Source organism: Lissotriton helveticus, chromosome 1_1 (genome assembly GCF_964261635.1).
Source record: "Lissotriton helveticus chromosome 1_1, aLisHel1.1, whole genome shotgun sequence".
Classification (NCBI taxonomy): Eukaryota; Metazoa; Chordata; class Amphibia; order Caudata; family Salamandridae; genus Lissotriton; species Lissotriton helveticus.
In genome coordinates, this window is record NC_136057.1 from 1,852,152,805 (window position 1) to 1,852,170,140 (window position 17,336).

Here is a 17,336-nt window from a genome sequence, read left to right on the forward strand (position 1 = left end):
CCGCTCTCTGAAGGTTAAAGGCTGCTTCCTGCGGGCTTCCGTCATAATGCGCTCCTTCAAAGGGAAGTTCGGCAGGAACGCCAGAATATCAGGGGGGGGTGCCGATAACTGGCGCTGGCCGCCCACCCTGTGCGCTCTGTCTATGCGAATCGGAAAGTCCGTGTCCTCTCCTAAAATCTCCCGGAACAGGTCCTGCAGATAGGCCACCAGGTCCGGTCCCGCATCAGAGGATGAAACACCCCGCACCCGGATATTGTTCCGCCTGGACCTGTTCTCAAGGTCCTCAGAGTGGGCCTGAAGTTCGACACATTGCTCCCGTAGGCGGAGAACATCCTGCTGGAGATGGACTATCTCCTCATCGCGGCGCTGGGCTGCCGTTTCCACCGTGTCAACACGCTCGCCAAGGCCTTCGACCTCTCTGCGCACCTCTCGGACCTCGCTGGCAACCTCGCTCTTGAGCGTCTGGAAGTCATCCCTGAGGGAGTTGAATAGGCCCTCCATGAAGGACCTCGTGACCGGTGGCTCGCCTCCAGTGGCGTCTGCCGAGGCCCGAGAGGGCCCCGGGGAAGGTTGCGTCCTGTCCCGCTGCTGCTGGGCCCTGCTGAGCATGTCCGGCAGGGTGCGGTCCCCTTTTTTTGCGCCCCCTCTCCCAGACATCCCGGCCTCCTCGATGGGCGAAGCTCAGGTCTGGCCGCTGCAGATGTGTCCAGCCGCCTGCGGACACCAAATGTGAAGGCCCCGCCAGGGACAAGGGTGATGCGTCACAGATGACAAAATGGCGGCACAGTCCAGGGCGAGACGATCACCGCACCGACCAGAGCGGTAAGGAGGGCCAAAAGCAGGGACCCGTAGTAGGTCACTCCCAGGGAAGTTGGAGCGGGAGCCAGGGCGGAAGGAGGCGCTCGGTCAGCAAGGGCGCCGGATGGGCCGCCAGTTCCAGCTCCTCGGCGTCAGGATGGCGGGAGAGCGGGACCCGGGAGGGCGGCCCAGGTCGACAAGACCGCCGCAGGCCGCCGGGCTGCAATGGGCCAGGAAAGTACAGAGCAGGTGCCCCCCAGATCGGTCGCCGCTGAAACACCTCCGTCCCCCGCCTCCAGGGCCGGGATCAACGTCGCCTCGCTCACCGGCACCAGCAGCGCAGAATCAGAGCTCCAGCGAGGGTCCAGGGTCTGCCGCCCATCGGCGATTTCAGTCGTGTAGGCTCCGGCCGGAGGGTCCCGCACTCAGCACTCAGCAAGGCACCTCGGGTCCGGACCCTCGGGAGCAGCAGCACTCCGCACTCGGCCCAGCCGAGGCGCCCGGACAGCGCCGCAACACGCTCCGCCCCCAGGCTCCTCTTCGCGGCCCAAGTCCTTCTCCGTGGAGCGAACTGCGAGGCAAACTTTAGGGCACTTCCTCCGGGGCGACAGGAGTCAGAGTGGCTTCAAAATGTGCCCCAGGAACTCCGGCACGGTCCCCTCGCCCGCAGAGCAGCCGCGGGGGGAGAGAAGCGCAGGAACCGGGGCTCGAGCCGAGCCGGGACGGGGGAGCGACGGGAGGAAGCGTCCGCTCACACCGCCATCTTGGCCACGCCCCCCGTACTGACATTTTTTAAAGTATGGGAGTAATCAGTCAGAATCAGTAAAGTGCCATCAGAGGCACACAGCTGAGTAGTGGTATCTGCTCCACAGTCACTACAAGAGGTCCAGGACACAAAGGCCTTTACTTTGGCTTCTTACACAATGCTGATTAATATTGCTGCTGCGTGTCATTTCTCCTGCTCTCATGATGTCACGTTTGGAGCCCTAACATGTTAGAAATGCCATTGCTGAGTGCAATGATAAAGTGTCTGCTTTACCCTGCTTACCACTTGTACTCCCACACCTGCCCAGTGTATTTCCAGTGCTGACCTATCTATCAAATAGACTCAGGGCCCAAATAATGTACTGTGCTGCAGAAACGTGGCAAATGATCATATAAATGAGCAGCTTCTGCTGAACTGTGTAAATAGCATTAGTGATGGAGTACACCTGTCACTGCAGCCCCATGGTTGGTCACACAGATTCCTGGAGGTGGCAAAGGCCTTATCTGGACAGGATGTGGGGGCAGATCTAAGCCCAGATGCTGTCTGATTGACAACCGACATCTACAGGAAATAAATCACCCAGGTACTCACAATCCTTCTTCAGTTTAAATTTACAGATACAGAACATCCAGCTTGGATAATTGTAAGGCCAAATCTTAATTTTTCTTCATGATGAAGTCTATTTAATGAGCATCCTTTCATAGCAGGAAGCAATCACTTCAAGCACTGTTTTAAAAGGCATGAATCAAGTGGGCGATCAGTGTCTGGTCGAAGCATCGTGGTCACAGACTGGGTGAAGGCAGCCGAAGCTTAGAACACTTTTCTCGGTGCTAGTTCCAGATGGTAGCATGCCACAAGCCCTAGGGTTAGCATATAATGTGGGTGCTGAAGTACTAGGTGCCTAGTTATCTATCACCACCAAGTGATGTGCAAAGGAGGGTGTAAGAGAAACGGAACATATAATGAAGGTAATCCAGGAACGAGGTAAGAAAAATAAGTTTTATTTGTAGGAGTGGCACAGCGCAACCACTAGTAGTAGTAATTTGGAAGCAAGATGGGCAATGCGAGCAGTAGAATTCCATCCACCCCCAGGAGATAAAATACCAACCAGCAGTTTATGATCTGTTTTGAGGAGGAATCTGTTGCCCCACAAATAGTTGTGAAAATGCTCTATAGCCCAAATGCATGCCAATAACTCTTTCTCAATGAAAGCATATTTCCTGTCTGTAGCAGATAACGCCCTAGAGGCAAAAGCAACACACCATTCATCCTTTCCTGAGCATTGACTCAAAACACCCCCTAAGCCATAACAGCGGGCGTCAACAGTAATGATGCACTTCTTATTAAGAGAAAAAGATTTTAAAGTGGAGGCATTTACAATTTCATCTTTAATCTGTTAAAAAGCTGTTTCTTGCCTATCAGACCATAAAAAATCAGAAGCCTTCCTAGTTAATTTCCTGAGAGGCTCCATCTTGGTGGCAAAATTTGGAATTAATTTACTATAATATTCGCATAATCCAGCAAACAAGAGAAGTTTTTCTCTGTTGTCTGGTAAAGGTGCTTTTACAATGGCTTCAACTAATGACTTCTTGGGCACTACTCCTTCCCCAGAGAGGGTGTGGCCTAAATACTCTACTGATTTACGGAAAAACTTGCATTTCTTGGATTTAAGTGTTAATCCACTCTCATTCAACCTACCACAAACTTCCTTAAGATGGAGAAGATGGTCATTTTCATTTTTAGAAGCATTTGACAAACATACTAACATCTTTAAATATGTGGTACATGGCCCTGAAAAACAGATGCTGCCGATGCCAATCCAAAAGGCATCGCCGATGCCAATCCAAAAGGCATCCTCCTGAACTGAAAAAGACCATGGGGAGTAATAAATGCAGTGAAATGCTTGGAATCTTCTGTCAATTCAATTTGTTGGTACGCAGAGTGGAGATCAAGAGTTGAATATATGCACGCTCCATCTAACATACATACCATCTTGTTAATATTTGGTAGGGGATGTATATATATATATATATATATATATGAAAAACAAATTGCCCTTCAGCAGCGGGAGGGCACTCAACGGCGCTCTCTGTCAGTGTCAGCCTCGCTGCAGCTCGCCTCTCTGTGCCCCTTAAATTCATGAGTAAAGCCGACGCGTTTCGAGGCATTGCGCCTCTTCTTCTTAGGCAGACTTCAGAAACACTGTGGGCTCACCATTTTTTGCTTTATTTTATATCATCGCATTCAATAGTGGGCGTGGCAACATTGAGCCCAATGGTATGCTGGGACTTATAGTCCAAATGGTGAGTACTAGTAACTGACCTTTAGTGGGTACAAAGTTTCAAAAGTCAAATTCAGTCCGTTTGTTCCTTAGTAGGACGGGATACAGAGATGCAGGCTTCTTTTGTGCATGGGAGCGTCGTGCCTCGTGGTTTGGAGAAAGTTCCACTCCACAGCCTTTTCTTCCGTGAGAGAAAATGGTGCTCAGATTGAGGGATTGAGCACCATTTTCTCTCACGGAAGAAAAGGCTGTGGAGTGGAACTTTCTCCAAACCACGAGGCACGACGCTCCCATGCACAAAAGAAGCCTGCATCTCTGTATCCCGTCCTACTAAGGAACAAACGGACTGAATTTGACTTTTGAAACTTTGTACCCACTAAAGGTCAGTTACTAGTACTCACCATTTGGACTATAAGTCCCAGCATACCATTGGGCTCAATGTTGCCACGCCCACTATTGAATGCGATGATATAAAATAAAGCAAAAAATGGTGAGCCCACAGTGTTTCTGAAGTCTGCCTAAGAAGAAGAGGCGCAATGCCTCGAAACGCGTCGGCTTTACTCATGAATTTAAGGGGCACAGAGAGGCGAGCTGCAGCGAGGCTGACACTGACAGAGAGCGCCGTTGAGTGCCCTCCCGCTGCTGAAGGGCAATTTGTTTTTCATTAATTTCACGGCGGCCCGTGCCGTGGGGATTGAGCACCATTTTCTCTCACGGAAGAAAAGGCTGTGGAGTGGAACTTTCTCCAAACCACGAGGCACGACGCTCCCATGCACAAAAGAAGCCTGCATCTCTGTATCCCGTCCTACTAAGGAACAAACGGACTGAATTTGACTTTTGAAACTTTGTACCCACTAAAGGTCAGTTACTAGTACTCACCATTTGGACTATAAGTCCCAGCATACCATTGGGCTCAATGTTGCCACGCCCACTATTGAATGCGATGATATAAAATAAAGCAAAAAATGGTGAGCCCACAGTGTTTCTGAAGTCTGCCTAAGAAGAAGAGGCGCAATGCCTCGAAACGCGTCGGCTTTACTCATGAATTTAAGGGGCACAGAGAGGCGAGCTGCAGCGAGGCTGACACTGACAGAGAGCGCCGTTGAGTGCCCTCCCGCTGCTGAAGGGCAATTTGTTTTTCATTAATTTCACGGCGGCCCGTGCCGTGGGGATTGAGCACCATTTTCTCTCACGGAAGAAAAGGCTGTGGAGTGGAACTTTCTCCAAACCACGAGGCACGACGCTCCCATGCACAAAAGAAGCCTGCATCTCTGTATCCTGTCCTACTAAGGAACAAACGGACTGAATTTGACTTTTGAAACTTTGTACCCACTAAAGGTCAGTTACTAGTACTCACCATTTGGACTATAAGTCCCAGCATACCATTGGGCTCAATGTTGCCACGCCCACTATTGAATGCGATGATATAAAATAAAGCAAAAAATGGTGAGCCCACAGTGTTTCTGAAGTCTGCCTAAGAAGAAGAGGCGCAATGCCTCGAAACGCGTCGGCTTTACTCATGAATTTAAGGGGCACAGAGAGGCGAGCTGCAGCGAGGCTGACACTGACAGAGAGCGCCGTTGAGTGCCCTCCCGCTGCTGAAGGGCAATTTGTTTTTCATTAATTTCACGGCGGCCCGTGCCGTGGGGATTGAGCACCATTTTCTCTCACGGAAGAAAAGGCTGTGGAGTGGAACTTTCTCCAAACCACGAGGCACGACGCTCCCATGCACAAAAGAAGCCTGCATCTCTGTATCCCGTCCTACTAAGGAACAAACGGACTGAATTTGACTTTTGAAACTTTGTACCCACTAAAGGTCAGTTACTAGTACTCACCATTTGGACTATAAGTCCCAGCATACCATTGGGCTCAATGTTGCCACGCCCACTATTGAATGCGATGATATAAAATAAAGCAAAAAATGGTGAGCCCACAGTGTTTCTGAAGTCTGCCTAAGAAGAAGAGGCGCAATGCCTCGAAACGCGTCGGTTTTACTCATGAATTTAAGGGGCACAGAGAGGCGAGCTGCAGCGAGGCTGACACTGACAGAGAGCGCCGTTGAGTGCCCTCCCGCTGCTGAAGGGCAATTTGTTTTTCATATATATATATATATATATATATATATATATATATATATATTACCTACTGGCGGTCGCCAGTAGGTATATATAGTTAGGATTTTTTCTCTATGGGATTTTTGAAAATTCTATGTCTAATAACTTTGGCGTTTGTGGACGGAATTGGCTGAAATTTTCAGGAAAATGGAACATTTTGTTTCTGAGTAGCCCCTGAAAATTTGGGGGGGTTTCGTCAAGGGGGGGCCGAGAAAAAAGGGGGGTCCCAAAACGTGTTTTTAACATTGAGTTTTCCATAGGGCGGTTGGCCTCACTTTTAGCCCGAACGGCTGAATGGATTTGCACGAAACTTGGCAAAATTGTAGGGACTGGTAGCCCGATGTGCCTTTGCTAGGTCTCAATATATGTGCTCCAGTGGATTTTGAGAAATTAACGTTCAAAAAAAGATATATATCTGTAACAGCGGACCGGGCAGCGCTCCAGTTCGCGTACTTTTCTTCGCGTTATGGAGCTTTGTGAAGCGAAGCTGATTGGTTCTCCGGCGTCTGTAAACATTCCAAACAGTCCGTAGCGGCCGCCATCTTGTCTCTCGGTAGGATCGAGAGACAAGAGGAGGCCAAAGCGAAGGGGAAAATGACCATAAGGGGGCATAGTAGATCCTCCCTGACCCCCTAGGTTTGATGTGGAGGTTTTAAAAGGGCTCCGCGGGGCAAAAAAATAAATAAATAATAATAATCGAACGGCTGAATGGATTTGCACGAAACTTGGCAAAATTGTAGGGACTGGTAGCCCGATGTGCCTTTGCTAGGTCTCAATATATGTGCTCCAGTGGATTTTGAGAAATTAACGTTCAAAAAAAGATATATATCTGTAACAGCGGAACGGGCAGCGCTCCAGTTCGCGTACTTTTCGCGTTACGGAGCTTTGTAAAGCGAAGCTGATTGGTTCTCCGGCGTCTGTAAACATTCCAAACAGTCCGTAGCGGCCGCCATCTTGTCTCTCGGTAGGATTGAGAGACAAGAGGAGGCGAAAGCGAAGGGGCAAATGACCATAAGGGGGCATAGTAGATCCTCCCTGACCCCATAGGTTTGATGTGGAGGCTTTAAAAGGGCTCCGCGGGGCAAAAAAAATATAAAATAATAATAATCGAACGGCTGAATGGATTTGCACGAAACTTGGCAAAATTGTAGGGACTGGTAGCCCGATGTGCCTTTGCTAGGTCTCAATATATGTGCTCCAGTGGATTTTGAGAAATTAACGTTCAAAAAAAGATATATATCTGTAACAGCGGAACGGGCAGCGCTCCAGTTCGCGTACTTTTCGCGTTACGGAGCTTTGTGAAGCGAAGCTGATTGGTTCTCCGGCGTCTGTAAACATTCCAAACAGTCCGTAGCGGCCGCCATCTTGTCTCTCGGTAGGATTGAGAGACAAGAGGAGGCGAAAGCGAAGGGGCAAATGACCATAAGGGGGCATAGTAGATCCTCCCTGACCCCATAGGTTTGATGTGGAGGCTTTTTTGGTGGGGTGCGCCCGGTTAGCGTAACGGGAAGCGGACTGGGGAGCGTACTACAAGGAATGAAGAATGATTGACTTTTAACTTATTGTATGTTTATAGACTTTTTTTTACTTTTTTTTCTGCTGAGTGACGTCTCGGCCTATCTTCACGGGATGCAGTCCCTACCATCTCGGCGTTTAAGCCCAGGGGGACCGGTAGTGTGGGAGAGATAACGGGGTATATTATCAAGGGGGTTTATCTCCGCTTTTTTGGCTTTAAAAGCCAAGAAAGCAGAGATAAAATTATCTCTGTATTACCTAGCTGTCGCTAACACCAGTTAGCGACCGCTAGTAGGAGATAGCGACTATCTTGGGCCCCACTTTGCATGTCAGTGATATTTATCACTAATGACATGCAAAGTGGGCATGCCAAGATGTTAGCGACTGGAAACAGTCGCTAACATCGCTATCTCCTATTACCAACTTTTGGAGATATTCGCGCTAAGCGCGAATATCTCCAAAAAGTAACACCTGCCCTGAGCAGTTCTTAGCCATGTTATCCAATGGGAGGTGGATAACATGGCTAAGAGCATTAGCTCGGTAATGCATGAATATCGCTGACTTTTCAGCGATATTAATGCATTGCGGCCGTTTTTTATCGCATTTGCGATAAACCTTGATAATAGCAAGGTTTATCTGCGATAATTTCTGACGATGCTTAGCGGTAAAAAATTCGTTGCTAAGCATCGTTAGGGTAAATATCGCTTAACTTTGGTAATATGCCCCAACGTCTGTTAACGTTCGATTCGAAGGAAATCAGGAAGTGTTGAAAAACATTGTCTGCGCCATCTTGCCTTTTTTCAAATGCCACACTTTTGTCGTGCACGGCAGCCATTTTAGATGACTTGACCAGACCCACTCTCTGCACGCTGTCGATCCTTAGCATGGCTCCCCACCCTCGCAAGCATCTCCCCCAGGCACTGGTCACCCCCGCTCTCTGTCTTACGCATGGGCAATAAACCTCCCCCCATCTGCGCTGCTCTTCCCTGAGAATCACACCCTGTGCCCGCCCGACACCTCCCTTTCGCCCTATTCACTACCGCACCCTCTGACACTCCTCTTCCTCTGTGTCCGATTGTCCAGGCCGGTCCCAGGCTATCAGCTAGCCCTGCAGATGTAGTTTATGGCCCCAGCTGTAAAGAATCACCCCTCTTCAAAGGAGTTATAGTAGATCAAGGCCCACACCCGATGAGATCCGTCACACCACACGCGTTCCTACTATCTGAAAACCATCCTGTATTGTGATTGGGGAGGGGACCGAGCCTGAAGCGGAAGATTCCAGGGATGACTCTTTGTACATCAAAGTTTTTACAATTATGTGTCACATTAAAAATATATAGCACTCCAACAAAGTAGTAGGATTATAAAACTTTAATAACTTATAAATATATACAACAAAACAAAAACAGTAAAACATGTAAACATTTTTAGGGAAAAAGAAGGAAGTAGCGGTCGGTTGTGCGAATAGTCCCAAGGCAGCACAACGTTCAGATTTCTGGACGGCACCCAGGTGATGTTGCCTGGGTGCCGCACTGATTTTGGTATCCGCCGTGGGGCGTCGCGGGGGGTGGGTCATCAGTAGCGGTCTGTTGTGCGAATAGTTGCAAGGCAGCAGAACGATGGCACCAAGGTGATGTCCAGTAAGTTGCCGCCCTCCGAATAACGGCGTGGGGCGCCCCGGGGGGGAGGCGGCGTGAACGGGCCTCCCCAGGTGGAGCCTCGTCTGCTGTAGTAGGGCGCCCCTTTACCGTTTCAGTTGCCATTCCGTCCACTTTTGGTCCACTGTGTCAAAATCCGCAATTCAGGTGAGTTGCCGCCCTCCGAATAACGGCGTGGGGCGCCCGGGGGGGGGGGAGGCGGCGTGAACGGGCCTCCCCAGGTGGAGCCTCGTCTGCTGTAGTGGGGCGCCCCTTTACCGTTTCAGTTGCCATTCCGTCCGCTTTTGGTCCACTGTGTCAAAATCCGCCATTCAGCTGAGTTGCGCCCACTCTTGCGGTGCAGCGATAGGCGGCTGTCACAGGACTCTCAAAATGGCGGCAGGCTCTTTCCTTTTTGGGCCTGGTCCACTGAAATGGCCCTGGGACACCTTGGAAATCGGACGCTTGTCTGGTAGGTCTTGGACCCCATTCTCGAAAGCGTCCCCTCCGCCTTGAGGATTCTACAAAAGTCTTGGGGGCCCCCGACTCCTGTAGGCTTCCGGTGGAGAGCGGCTGCCATGATTGCTCGCGGAATGACCACGACGGAGCCACGAGATGGTGGTGCTTTCATGCTGACGCCAGCTTCAGTCTGAAACATCCAGAAACAAGGTGGGGCTTTCATCGTTTGGGAAAAAAAAATAGTTTTCATCCAATGAAAAGTGTTATTTTTAGGTCATATGATCAAGCCTTCCATCATTAGGAAACCAAAAGTAAAATGAACCAATGAAAAGTTTTATAAACAAGTCACATGACCTGTTATGCGGCATAGGGTATAAAAAGCGTAGAAAATCCGTTGGCACGTGAGGCGGCGTCAGTAGCGGACCGATGTGCGAATAGGCCGAAGGCAGCACAACGCGCCAAGATCCGGATGGCACCGAGGTGGTGTCCAGCAAGTTGTCGCACTGGTGTGGCCATCCTACAATGCTGAAAGTCGGCGTGGGGCGCCCCGTGAGGCGGCGTCAGTAGCGGACCGATGTGCGAATAGGCCGAAGGCAGCACAACGCGCCAAGATCCGGATGGAACCGAGGTGGTGTCCAGCAAGTTGTCGCACTGGTGTGGCCATCCTAGTCAAGTCAAGTCAAGTCATATAATTTGTATAGCGCACTACATACCCAGAGGGTTTCAAGGCGCTTAGGAAGGGGAGAAGGATTAGTTGTCAAATATCCACGTTTTAAGTTGCTTTCTGAATGCTAGGTGGTTCTGGGTAAGGCGAAGGTAAGCGGGGAGTGAGTTCCATGTTTTAGCAGCCAGGTATGAAAAGGATCTGCCTCCCATGGTGGTCTTGTTGATGCGAGGTACAGTGGCGAGGGCTTGGCTGGAAGAACGTAGTTGGCGGGAGGGGGTGTAGAAGGACAGTCGTGAGTTGAGGCATTCTGGACCGATGTCGTAGAGTGATTTGTGTGCGTGGGTAAGCAGTCGGAAAGTGATCCTCTTATTGACGGGTAACCAGTGGAGGTCTTTAAGGTGATCAGAGATGTGTTCGTTGCGTGGGATGTCTAATATGAGTCTGGCTGAGGCATTTTGGATTCGTTGGAGTTTCTTCTGGAGTTTTGCGGTAGTACCTGCGTAGAGGGTGTTTGCGTAGTCCAGTCGGCTCGTGACCAGAGCGTGGGTGACTGTTTTCCTTGTGTCGGAGGGGATCCAGCGAAATGTTTTTCTGAGCATGCGAAGAATGTTGAAGCAGGAAGAGGATACGGCGCTGACTTGTCTGTTCATTGAGAGTGAAGAATCCAGGATGACGCCTAGGTTCCGTGCGTGGTCTGTCGGGATGGGTGCTTTTCCGAGGGCTTCCGGCCACCAGGAGTCATCCCATGCAGAGGGGGATGTACCTAAGATGAGGACTTCTGTTTTGTCTGAGTTCAGTTTCAGACGGCTTTGTTTCATCCATTCGGCAACTTCTTTCATTCCTTCGTGTAGGTTAGTTTTGGCGGTGCTGGGGTCATTGGTGAGAGAAAGGATCAGTTGAGTGTCATCCACGTAAGAGATGATGTTGAGGTTGTGTTGGCGTGCGATGGCCGCGAGGGGGCTCATGTATACGTTGAAGAGGGTGGGGCTGAGTGAGGATCCTTGTGGTACGCCGCAGATGACTTCAGAGGCCTCGGACTTGAATGGTGGAAGGCGGACTCTCTGGGTTCTTCCGGTGAGGAACGAGGTGATCCATTCAAGTGCTTTTCCTTGGATTCCGATGTTATTGAGGCGTTGTAAAAGGGTTTTGTGGCAGACTGTGTCGAATGCTGCAGAGAGGTCAAGGAGGATGAGGGCGACTGTGTCTCCATTGTCCAGTAGAGTTCGAATGTCGTCTGTTGCTGCGATGAGGGCGGTCTCAGTGCTGTGTTTTGCTCGGAAGCCAGATTGTGAGGGGTCGAGGGATTTGTTGGCTTCGAGGAAGGCGGCGAGCTGGTTGTTGACAGCTTTCTCGATGACTTTGGCCGGGAATGGGAGAAGCGAGATGGGGCGGTAATTTTTGAGTTCGGTGGGGTCCGCTGTGGGTTTTTTCAGAAGGGCGGTGAGTTCAGCGTGTTTCCAGTCTTCCGGGAAGGTGGCGGAGTTGAATGAGCAGTTGATGACGTCTCGGAGGTGCGGTGCTATGACGGAATCTGCTTTGTTGAAGATGTGGTGAGGACATGGGTCTGTGGGGGATCCTGAGTGGATGGAATTCATCAGGCGGATGGTGTCCTCAGTGGAGATAGGGTTCCAGTCGTTAAGGGTGTTCACGGGGGGAGGATGATCAGCAGATGGTAGGGTGGGTTGGTTTCCGGGTTGGTTGTCAAAGCTGTTGTGTATGTCTGCAATCTTGTTGTGGAAAAATGAGGCTAGGGAGTCGCAGAGGGTTTGAGAGGGGGTGATGTCGTTGGAGTTGGCCGAGGGATTGGAAAATTCCTTGACGATGTTGAAAAGTTCCTTGCTGTTGTGAGCGTTGTTGTCAAGTCGATCCTTGAATGCTGTTTTCTTGGCTTTTCGGATTAGTTGGTGGTGAATGCGGGTGGCGTTTTTGAAGGCGTCCTTGGTGCTGGTGGTTGGGTCTTTTTTCCAGGCCTTTTCAAGGGAGCGGCAGGTTTTCTTGGACTTCTTGAGATCATCGTTGAACCATGAGGCCTTCTTGCTGCCAGGTTTGTTTTGACGTTTTTTCAGTGGTGCTAAGGTGTCAGCGGTGTTGGATAACCATAGGGTGAGGTTGGCGGCGGCTTCGTTAGCGTTAGAAGAGAGGGCTGGGGTGTTTTGAAGGAGCGATGCGGAGATTTGGTTCGTGGTGATTTTGTTCCAGTTTCTTTGCAGGGTAGGTTGGAGGTGGATGCTGGGTTTTGGTTTGTTGTAGGTGAAGTGAACGCAGCTGTGGTCAGTCCAGAGGAGGTCAGTGGTGTGGCTGAAGGAGACATGGTTGCTGGATGTGAAGATGGGGTCGAGTGTGTGACCTGCGATGTGGGTGGGGGAGGTGACTAGTTGTTTAAGTCCGAGGTTGGCGAGGTTGTCTACGAGGATGGCAGTGTTGCGGTCGTTGATCTTTTCGAGGTGAAAGTTGAGGTCTCCCAGAAGGATGTAGTCTTTGGAGGGGAGCGCGTGTGGGGTGATGAAGTCCGTGATGTCTTCACTGAATTTTGCGCGGGGTCCTGGTGGTCTGTAGAGGAGGGTGCCTCTGAGTGTGGTTTTGGGGTCGATGTGGATCTGGAAGTGAAGGTGTTCGGAGTTGGCGAGGTTGGCGTCAGAGCTGGTTGAGATGCGGATTGATTTCTTATGGACGATAGCGATTCCTCCTCCTGTGTGGCTGGTACGGTCTTTGCGAGTGATCTTATAGTCTTCAGGGATGGCAATGGTGATGTCTGGTGCGGAGGAAGCATTCATCCATGTTTCCGTAAGGAAGGCGATGTCCGGCGAAATGGTGTCTAGCAGGTTCCATAGGTCAATGGCGTGCCTGTGGACCGATCGGGTGTTGAGAAGGATGCAATGTAGGTGGTTGGGGTCGGGAATCTGTGGTGTGGTCGTAGCGGAGATGTTGAGGGTGCCGCTGAATTTGCAGGAGAAGCAGGAGAAAGGTCCATGCGTTTGTCCAGGGGCGGCTTGGACGCAGTTGGGTGCGCGGCCGGGGTTAAGGGCTAGGAGGGTGGCGGCATCGTAGGTAATGCGGGAGGGCTGGGCAGCGCGAGGGGCAGGGGGTCTGGCGCTGGGCGCGGCCCAGGCGCGGACGGGCGTAGACGGGCTTACCTTTGGCGCACCTTCGGCGCGGGTTGGGCGCGGACGCTGCGCGTGAACGCTGCGCGCGGGAGCAACTGTCATATATGGGTGGTGGAGGGGGAGGGGCGAGGGCGTCTCAGCTGGGAGGCGGGGCGGGCTATAGATGACCACAACAACAACACCAACAAAATGGAGGCGGAGGGGGGAGCACAGCGGAAACGCGCTAACAGAAAAAAAGCGGCGGTTTTAAATTGTAAAGTGCAAGATTATCAGAGCGGCAGCTAGGCAGCTAGGCACACAGCAGGCAGCAATTATTAGGCACAAATATAAACAAATGAAAGCAGCAACGATACCGAGTCACACAGCAGGAGGACACTGGGGAGCGACCACTCAGCCCAAGGGAGAGGAGCGAGTCACGGCGCTTTCCGGTGGAGGAGCGCTGTAATGGTCAGTGGGAGGGCGTCTCAGCTGGGAGGCGGGGCGGGCTATAGATGACCACAACAACAACACCAACAAAATGGAGGCGGAGGGGGGAGCACAGCGGAAACGCGCTAACAGAAAAAAAGCGGCGCTTTTAAATTGTAAAGTGCAAGATTATCAGAGCGGCAGCTAGGCAGCTAGGCACACAGCAGGCAGCAATTATTAGGCACAAATATAAACAAATGAAAGCAGCAACGATACCGAGTCACACAGCAGGAGGACACTGGGGAGCGACCACTCAGCCCAAGGGAGAGGAGCGAGTCACGGCGCTTTCCGGTGGAGGAGCGCTGTAATGGTCAGTGGGAGGGCGTCTCAGCTGGGAGGCGGGGCGGGCTATAGATGACCACAACAACAACACCAACAAAATGGAGGCGGAGGGGGGAGCACAGCGGAAACGCGCTAACAGAAAAAAAGCGGCGCTGAAAGTCGGCGTGGGGCGCCCCGTTGGCCTGTGAGATGGCGGCAGTAGCGGACCAATGTGCGAATGGGGCCAAAGGCAGCGCAACAATATTTTCTGAATAGAAGACACCACAAGGCGGTGAGATGCCAAGATCCGGATGGCACCGAGGTGGTGTCCAGCAAGTTGTCGCACTGGTGTGGCCATCCTACAATGCTGAAAGTCGGCGTGGGGCGCCCCGTTGGCCTGTGAGATGGCGGCAGTAGCGGACCGATGTGCGAATGGGGCCAAAGGCAGCGCAACAATATTTTCTGAATAGAAGACACCACAAGGCGCTGAGATGCCAAGATCCGGATGGCACCGAGGTGGTGTCTAGTAAGGTGCACTGGTGTGGCCATCCTACAATGCTGAAAGTCGGCGTGGGGCGCCCCGTTGGCCTGTGAGATGGCGTCAGTAGCGGACCGATGTGCGAATGGGGCCAAAGGCAGCGCAACAATATTTTCTGAATAGAAGACACCACAAGGCGCTGAGATGCCAAGATCCGGATGGCACCGAGGTGGTGTCTAGTAAGTTGCACTGGTGTGGCCATCCTACAATGCTGAAAGTCGGCGTGGGGCGCCCCGTTGGCCTGTGAGATGGCGTCAGTAGCGGACCGATGTGCGAATGGGGCCAAAGGCAGCGCAACAATATTTTTTGAATAGAAGACACCACAAGGCGCTGAGATGCCAAGATCCGGATGGCACCGAGGTGGTGTCTAGTAAGTTGTCGCACTGGTGTGGCCATCCTACAATGCTGAAAGTCGGCGTGGGGCGCCCCATTGGCCTGTGAGATGGCGTCAGTAGCGGACCGATGTGCGAATGGGGCCAAAGGCAGCGCAACAATATTTTTGGAATAGAAGACACCACAAGGCGCTGAGATTCGGTTAGCACCGAGGTGGTGTCTAGCAAGCTATGCAGCTGAGTTGCGTGCGCACTTGCGGCGAATAGGTCGAAGGCAGCACAACAATGTTTTCTGAATAGAAGACACCACAAGGCGCTGAGATTCGGTAGGCACCGAGGTGGTGTCTAGCAAGTTGCCGTACTGGTGTGGCCATCCTACAATCCTGCTCTGAATAACGGCGTGGGGTGCCCGAAGGGGGGGGGGGAGGCGGCGTGAACGGGCCTTCCTAGGTGGAGGCTCGTCTGCGGTAGTGGGGCGCCCCTTTACCGTTTCAGTTGCCATTCAGCTGAGTTTCGGCCGCTCTTGATGCTACAGCGACAGGCGGCTGCAAGAGGACTCTCAAAATGGCGGCCTGTTCTTTGGATTTGGGCCTGGTCCACTAAAATGGCCCTGGGACACCTTAGAACTCGGACGCTCGAATTTTTTTTCCTTTCCTCTACATGCAAAAAAAGGTAAATGCCCGGTACGTTACACGCTTCATCTGCCACGATGTACTCTCCAGAGGAACCGAAAAAAAATATAGTTATGGTAACTATACCATGCATCGTCATATGGAGAGGTGGCACCGATTAATTATAGTGCTGCATAAAAGAGAGATTTGGAGGAGAACCCCCGACCTGCCAGTACATTCATCAAAGAAGTGGCACTGACAGCATCAGAGGCAAGGGAAACGGTCCCAAATATTTAGAAGAACTTTGGAAAGGTTAAAATGACATGTTTAGATTGTGGCAAATTAATTTTATGTGGACAGATGAGTGTTACTCTAATAAATACAGCATATGAACATCATCATAGTCGATGGTTGGTAGAGACATTTTGACTATATCCTGGACCTGCCCGTCCTCGCCCAAAATGGCGCCGGAATAAATGGGACTCGTAACTCCTTGTTGTGTACTGGTTGCACAACCTTGATATCACGAGATACGTATGCAGTTTTGAAGCACATGGCGGGCGGGGACGAGAATAGATTGAATATTTCGATATCCCTATTGATATTAAGTTCTGATGTGTTATTGATTACTGTACTACTGAAAGTTCGAATTAACGTCACCCATGGTACTTGCCCGCAAATGTATATCTAGATAATTTTATTGTAAGTGGCCCTGTCGTATTTTAATTATAAAATGTACGTCCACCGATTCCGCAACTGTTGGACACTTTAGTTCTTGCAACCTAATGGCCCGCCCGTTACGTTCCTCTACAGTGTAAATGTCTACTCATCATATACGATTACAGTTTGCTCCGTGGCCGGCGCACGTGGTTATAGGCCCGTATTTGTATAATGACATTTTCACAATAAAGGTTTTTAAAAGAAAACATGGTAGTAGTATATACATTGGTAAAGTTTTTAATAATAGTCACTGTTTTCGAATCAGTAAAAGGCAAGTGAAATAAAGCAGTCCAATTACATGAAGGGTAAAAGGTATAATACGCAGGAACGCAGTAAAGATAAATGGTCAAGGGCTGTTGTGTTTTCTACTCCTGCAACATAAAGTGATCGATAAGAATCTGATATTCAGGCGTATCGGCGACTAAGACAGCAGGCCGACCCTCTTTTGCTCAACGGCTCCGTCATGGGACGAAGAAACGCCCTTTTTCTCGAAAAAGGAATATATTTTACTTGCAGGACAGTTGTAAATGTTCCGGGAAAGTACCTTAGCCTGGAACATTATAACATATATTTAAGAAAAAATAATGTTCGAAAGCATCATTAGAATAAGAAAAGTAAAATGAACCAATGAAAAGTTTTATTAACAAGTCATATGACCTGTTATGCTTACGTTACGCGCTGCGCGTCGCGCCCCGGATCACTTCCGGATGCGCTAACACGGCGCGTCATATGACGCATTACGCGACAACGCAGGTCTAGAATATAGTCAAAATGTCTCCACCAACCAGCGGTCGGAACACAACCCCTTTCAGCAGGCTAAATAGTTCTGTTAAATGACAACAGAAGGGACAGGCAACAAGAACCATCAGTCAAAGAGGGGAGGGCTAGTTCTTCTCTACCGGGTCACGTTGGGGCGCTACCGGAACTGATCGAATTGGTAGTCTACAGTGTTTCTGGATGTTTCAGACTGAAGCTGGCGTTAGCATGAGAGCACCACCATTTCGTAGCTCCGTCGTGGCCATTCGACGAGCAATAATGCTAGCCGCTCTCCACCAGAAGCCTGCGGGA